General features: G+C 49.8%; 1 protein-coding gene across 3 annotated transcripts in view; it reads right to left on the reverse strand.

Moving 5' to 3' along the window:
• Positions 1-5,536, reverse strand: part of LOC310698787 (plastin-3) — a 70,830-nt gene extending 65,294 nt beyond the window's left edge. Inside the window, exons 1-2 of one of the 3 annotated variants that reach the window (XM_083486432.1) lie at positions 5,370-5,419; positions 3,999-4,177 (exon numbers count right to left, since the gene is read on the reverse strand). The gene's annotated coding sequence lies outside the window, so the exon portion shown is untranslated. Of the gene's footprint in view, positions 1-3,998; positions 4,178-5,369 lie in introns of all 3 variants that reach the window. The other 2 variants (XM_083486433.1, XM_083486434.1) reach the window with 2 other exon arrangements.
• Between the last annotated feature and the right edge of the window lie 1,833 nt (positions 5,537-7,369).

Consider the following 7,369-nt stretch of genomic DNA (forward strand, 5'->3'; position numbering starts at 1 on the left):
AAATCCCCCCTCTTCTCCTGCTTCCAAAGGGGGTTCAACAATTTTAAATGATGAAAGTTAACCTTTTACAAGCGATTTTCTGAGCTCTAGTTTGCCATGTCTTTGCTTTAATCTATCTACAAATAAACGGAAGGCTGACTTCCTGTTTAGACCTTCCCGTTTCAGTGCCAAATTAAAGTAAACTTTTAAGTCCAATTTTCCTTTTTGCTCGCAAGTCCTTATTTAAAGTCCAATTGTCCGAGATTTAAGTACTCACGGGTGATTATTTTAGAAGCCAAATTGTCCCAGGAAAAAGGCAGTGCTCTCCGGCGACGGCTGTGCGGCTTCACTCCACGGAAGAAGCAGTTGACTCTCAGCACCGCGCCACTTCCCCCTCTTCGCTCCGGAACTCGTTAGTGGGTTCCTTTGCGGGTTGGGGGGGCGCTAAAGGCGCCCACCGAGTCCCATGGTCACAGGCTTCATCCGCCTGTGATTTTTGAAAGGGTCCCCGCTTCGCCGTAGCGGTAAAGACCCGTTTCGCATGGAGCTAGTCCCTCCAGATCAGAGGGAGTCCGCCATTGCCGATGGCGCCACCCCGGAAGTCGACTAGTGGCTTTGTTCTCCCTCCGCTGTTGTTTGAACTGCTGTTGCGCAGAGATCCTCCATGTTTGCTTTCCATAGGGATCTGGCTGGCCACTATGAGAACAGGACACTGAACTAGTTTGGATGGATCCAGCAAGACATTTATGTTCTAATGGATTTGCTATATACACACACACACGAAAAAGGCAATAGATTTAAGATTTGACTTTACAAAAAACTGTTATACTCGCAAGTATTAACACAAAAGGTTTGATGCATCCCTAGCGGAAGAGGGGAGGCATGATGTTAAAAGAGAGGTGGCAGCAGTTTCATGTCCACACTCTTGCAGGGGCAGAGGCAGCACTTTTGGAGTTGCAGGGGAGGCAAGGAAGGAGGGGGGCAAGAAGGTAGACAGAGGGTATTTCAGGTTTATGGTACAGCAACCACTAAGTCATATTGCACCACAAGTACCAGAGTTGTTTGTGTTATCTACATGCCACCTTTTCCCCTGACCGGAAGGCAAGAAGGTTTACACCAATTAATTAATTAATTAAAACTTACTAGTTAAAAAAACTAATCTATTAAAATCCTGATAATAAAAACAGCACGGCATTGTTAAAAGCCCTTTCCTTTTTTTAAAAAAATGCAGTCAGTTCCCAAGAGCCTGACAGAATGAAACAGGCTTTACCTGTCAGCAGAAGGACAACAAGGAGGGAGCCAGTCTAGCTTCTCTAGAAAGGGAGTTGCGAAGTCTGGGAGCAGCCACCAAGAAGGCCCTCTGTCACGTCCTTACCAAGTGGGTCTCTGAGGGTGGTGGGACTGAGAGATGGTTCTTCCCTGAAGATCCCAGAGCCTGGGCAGGTTTGTATGGGAAAATATGGTCCTTCAGACAGCCTGCACCCAAGTTATATATGGCTTTATAGGTATTAACCAGCAGTTAGAATTGCACTTGGAAACAGGCTGGGAGCCGGTGGATCTGCTGTAACAAGGGAGTCGTATAAGCTCCCAGTCACCAATTTGGCAGCAGCTGTTTGAGCCGGCTGGAGTTTCTAAGCTCTTTTCCAAAGGCAGCCCCATGCAGAGTCCATTACAGTAATCCAAACCGGATGCAAGGAAGGCGTGTGCCACTGTGTCAAGAGTTTTTGCAAACGCTGCCAAGTTCTTTTGTCAGTGACTTGCTCCCAATAATCCAAACAGCCTTTTAAAAAGAAGATGACCAGCAAACCAAACTTGGGAATCCAGATGAAATGTCTCAATCAGCATTGGTCGCATCTGTTGTGACCAACACATTCAAGGCACCGCTTTAACAGTTACAAGACTTCCTCCAAGTCTCTCGGGAACTGTAGCATGTTAATGGTGCTAAGCATAGGTAGCTGCATAAGGGGTCTCCTAACAACTCTTGGCACCCCTCATTGTACTACAGTTCTCAGGATTCTTTCAGGAGCAGCCATGACTGTTAGTGGAATAAATGGTGTTTCTGTGTGCTCTGGCACTTGTCACGGTGTCCTGTTGCACCAGAAGCAGTTTAGTCCTGCTGGCCACATGACCCAGAAAGCTGTCTGCGGACAAACACCAGCTTCTTCAGCCTGAAGCGATATGAGTGCCACAACCCCATAGTCGCCTTTGACTGGACTTAACTGTCCAGTGGTCCTTTACCTTTTACCTAAAGTGAAATGTGAGTTTTTTTAAAGGTATGCTGTGGATGAGACCATTATCACAAAGAACTCAGGCGTGATGCTGAAATTAGTTCCTTAATACCACAGGAATTCAAAACACAACACAATTAGAAAACTTGTTTGTTTGTTTCTAAAGTGAAGTCTTATATGTCCCTGAGCCCCAAAGCAAGTTTCTGTGTGCCTCCATGGCCTGCCCCCTTTGAAATCCACAACATTTTCCCCCCACACAACCCAGTTCACAACAGTCATAAATGTGTGCTAACCTCAGATAACAACAGCAACAAACTTGGGGTGACACCAACAAATTAGAAACTTCAGCATAGTAAGGCTACGCCTGTTTTCACACCACATTTGAGGCACATTATTTCCCCAACAGAATCCTGTGAACTGTAGGTGGTTTTTCTTTTAAGGTAAAGGTAAAGGGACCCCTGACCGTTAGGTCTAGTCGTGACCGACTCTGGGGTTGCGGCGCTCATCTTGCTTTATTGGCTGAGGGAGACGGCATACAGCTTCCAGGTCATGTGGCCAGCATGACTAAGCTGCTTCTGGCGAACCAGAGCAGCGCATGGAAACACCGTTTACCTTCCCGCCGGAGCGCTACCTATTTATCTACTTGCACTTTGACATGCTTTTGAACTGCTAGGTTGGCAGGAGCAGGGACCGAGCAATGGGAGCTCACCCCGTCGCGGGGATTCGAACCGCCGACCTTCCGATCGACAAGTCCTAGGCTCTGTGGTTTCACCCACAGCGCCACCTGCGTAACGGCAAGCACAAGGCTGTGATTTAACCCACAGCGCCACCCGCGTCCCTGGTTTTTCTTTTGAAGGCTGCTGCAAAATGCAGTTCCACAATGGTTAAATTGCGGTTCCCAGGATCGGGGGGAGGGGAAGTTTGCATCAAATATGCTTTAAGTCTATGGTGTGTACATGGCCAAAGCATGAAACAAGGCGTGTTGAAAATACCTGATGTCCACTTGAGGATTACAGCAGCACGTGTTTTGATGCCAAGGCACACACGAGGGCAGGGCTTTCCCGTCAGAAATGATAGGTTAGTCAAGTCAAGAGAAAGTACATCCATTTCTCTGGGGGACATACCTGCCTATTCGCGAGTGGGGGCCTTTGATCAAGTGTGGCGCACGAAGGGAAGCGAAGGGGAGATCCCAAGAATCAAAGCAGGCATTTGAAACTCAAAGGCTGCTCTGGCTGAAGCTGAAGAAGGGAAGAGGAAGGTGAGGAGGCTCCTGACAGACACTCTGCCTCTCTCTGCACAGCCTGGAAATGGAGCAGCTGCGAAGTGCATTGCAATACTCTTCCCCATTCAGCACTTCCCCCAGGAAATATGGGGCCACTTGCAAGTTGAGATGGGGGAAGAAGCAGAAGAAAGGCGAGTTTTGGAATGTGTCTCTCACACACAAAGATTGGTGAACATAGGAAAAGTCAATGAGTCACGCAGCTCAGTCCAGTTAGTCACTGGGACATGTGAAAGGTCTGCAATTCACTCAAAAAGGTCTGCAGCTCACACCCACCCCCTTGAATGGCAGCAGGCAGAAGGCCACATGCAGCCAGGCAGTTTAGCGTGCCCACGTGCAAACTGTTGCCAGCTGCTTTTATGTCCGTTGAACAGAGGGCCCCAAAATTAACCTTACAGCCAGCATTTGCCCTGTGCAGTACATTTCTCAGTGGTAGAACCAAGCAGGTTGGAAAGGCAGAGGCACCACCTGCATATGGCTGGAAGCAGGGCAGCTTGTAACTTTCCACTCACCTGAGAATCAGCAGCAAGCAAATCAGAAGCAAGAGTCCAGTGTGCTAAGCTATGTGATGCTACAAGAGGCTCTCTCTCCCACTCCCTCTCTGTCTAGTGTAGCCTCCACTGGGCTGCTGTAAGAGTGAGAGGAGTAGCCACCCATGCAGGTCTTGCAAAGGGTGGGGCCAAGGAGCCAGCTGCAGAAGAAAGGGGAAGGGCAAGAGCAGGCGCGCTCACATCTGCACCAGTTCTTTAAAGCACATTCTTCCACCTCCCCCAAAGAACCTGCAATGCAAAGAGCTCTGTCTGGTAGCCTGTCACGGCTAGTGGAAATGTGTGCTGTGGGAGTGCCCATAAAGAACAGCAGATAACCTGGGGGAAAATGAGGGGCGGGGGCGAGCGAGCTCCTCTCCCAACACACTTCATGCTGCTTCACATGCACTTAGTACTGAACATGCAACCCACATGGAAGTGGTCAGGAGCAATGAGCATCCACACTAGTTTTCCATTGCATAGATGGGAACTAGGAAACAACGCCCCCCCCCTTTTCTCAAGCACGTGCGACAAGTTTGGTAGTCTGAAAGGCCCTTTTGGAAAGGGACGTACAGACACTCCCGGCATGTTCCCAGAGCCCTTGCAAACGGCAGTCTTGCAGAGGACACAGGAAGCGCTGACTCGGTCTACGGGCCCATCCGGTCAAAGTATCCAGAGGTAGACTGCCCCTGAACATGGAAGCCCCGCGCAGCCACCGCAAATAATTGCCGGCGACTGACCAACCACCCGCTTCCGGCACTAATTTCTCTTACACCCACGTGCCCTTTCAAAGCCATCGAGCTTAGAGGCCCCGTTGCATATTGCAGCAGTCCTGGTCAGTCTCTCTCTCTCTCTCTCTCTCTCTCTCTCTCACACACACACACACACACACACACACACACACAGAGGAGCATTTTTCCCTTTTGGGGAAAGCATGACCGCCGCCGCCGCCCCAACCAACCCAAGGATCAAGAGTGCTTTGGCGGCATTACCTTGGAGAATTTCTCTTTGGAGCAAGCGCGCTTGGCGCCCCAAGCCCCCTGCCCTGCAGCAGCCCCCTAGAAGAGTCCGGAGAGCACCCCACCCCTGCCTACAGCAGGCCATCCTCCCAGCTGGCCTCGCTCTTGCTGCCCAGCCCGGCCTCCTGGCCAGTGGCCCGAAGGAAGCAGGGCGGGCGAAGCCCCCACAAGCTGAGGCAGGCGCCACTAATAAAGGCACGTGCGCTTCGCTTGCGGGAGGTGGGGCGGAAAGGCTCCCCAAGTTCTGCCAGAAGCGGCCGGCGGGAAAGTTGCAGCGCCAAAGGAGCCCCCGAGCGCGACCCCACCCCCGGCCTCGCTCGCTCGCGGGGACACTCACAGTTGTGCGTTACGCTCTCCGGCTGCCTCTTTCGCTCGCGCTCTGCTCTCCGACTGGCACCGCGGGCGCTTCCCAGCTCCTAGACACCTCCCCAGCCCAGGAGCATCGCTCGGCCCTCCCGCTCCCCCACCCGCTCTTCAAGCGCCGAGGTCCGCCCCTCAGCCGAGGAAGGATTGGGCCGAGCGCCCGCACATCAAGGCCGATCCGGGAGGTGATTCGGTGGCAAGGAATGTCTGTTACTCTCCAGAGGCGGGGATTGGAGGGAGGCTTGCCCGCCCAGGTAGAATTAGTGGTTGCTCAACTCTTAGCGGTGACTCCGAAGCTGAGGGAGCCGAGCCCAGATGAGTTAGTTTCACGGACTGACCCCTTGGGAATCATCAGGCGCTGCAAACAATATATGCTAAATGCAATTGCATGTTAAAATGAGGCAAAATTTTAAAATTAAACACACTTTAAGTATTTCTGTCACAAGGAATTTTCCCTGTATGTCTCCTGTATCTATGTTCTCATGCATATGGAGATGATGTGAGTGTGCATATTTGCCGTTTGCAGCTGTTTATAGCATGTGTGGCATGTGAAACAAACATGGGATATGTGTGCATGAGATGCACATGACTGCTAAACTGGATTTTTTATTTAATCCCACTGCACATGGGATGTCAGCACTATGGGCTTTTCTGGGGTAGTACAGGGCCTTTTACAGTCTGGCCTGAAAGAACAGAACCAACAGCAGCTCGCTGTGACTTGTTTGCAAAGCATTTTGAGGACAAAGTCATTTGCATCCCCCTGGAACTTGACCCTGCTGTTACAGCAGATGAATCTCAAGGGCGTCCAGAGCACAGGACTAGTTATGTTGGATGAGTCTCCTTTAGTAAGGCTCAAGGATGTGGACAAGGTGCTCGGATCAGTCAGGGCGACCACTTGTACCCTGGAAACTACATTCCATAACCTCTCCCACACTGCCATTTCAATATTATAACATAACACCAAACAAAACAAAAGGTTGGTACCAAAGCAAGGTAGAATCATGACGTCTTGAACTGAGGCAATTCTACTACAGCAGGCAGGTTTCATGTGGCATAGACCTGCCCATAAACATGGGGTTCAGAAACTAAACCGGAAGCAAAAAATGCTTTGGTATGACATTGGACCAGCAGAGCAGCCACCTCAGGCAGTTCCCCCACAGGTGCCCTGCCTGCCACACCACAGAATGGAACAGCATTGTTTGTTGGTCTCCCCTGTCTTGCAGAACTATCAGTAGTTTGTGGGTTAAAGCTTTAGGTTTATGCAATTAGATTAGATGAGTGGGGAGTGCCTGGTGTTGCCTGGGGAATCTGTAGAAACCAAAAAATATTGCGATTTTCAAATGGCCAGTGCAATTTGTGAGTTTGGGCCCATCATGCTGAAAGCATGAAGTCATGCCAAGGTCTCATTTTGGTTCACCATTTTGAACCAAATGGCACCTGGCACCCTAATGTCTTTTTTTGGGAACCCCCATAACAAGTTTTGTGATTATACCTTGGGAGGCAGCCAAGCCTATGCCTCAAAATGGGCAAAGTCACACCAAAGTGATGTTTTGGTACACCATCTTGATTCAAAATGGTGCCTGGCACCCAAATGGCAAACAAAGACCGCTACCACCACCTCAGGGACCCTCATGGCAAGTTTGGTGACAATATCTCAAGAGGCGTCCAAACCCATAAGGAACAGAGGGACAGGCAGACAGGCAGACAATCCATTTTCCAAAATATAGAATAGATTAAAGCACACTCTCACTCCTGGCACAACAAGTTGACTATGTGTGTGCTTTCTGCAGTGTGGAAAGTGTTGGAGAACTGCACTGGGAACTGTCGGATGAATGAATAATGGAAAGATGTTTGAACACCACACAAGAAAATCAGGATGAGCATAGGATGAATACTCACTGTCATAAAACTGCCTTGTAAACGAATCAGAATAAATGACATCACATCAACTTTGTGCAAGCAAATCACAATGAA

The sequence above is a fragment of the Podarcis liolepis genome (genome assembly GCF_965112155.1).
Source record: "Podarcis liolepis genome assembly, chromosome: Z".
Lineage (NCBI taxonomy): Eukaryota > Metazoa > Chordata > Lepidosauria > Squamata > Lacertidae > Podarcis > Podarcis liolepis.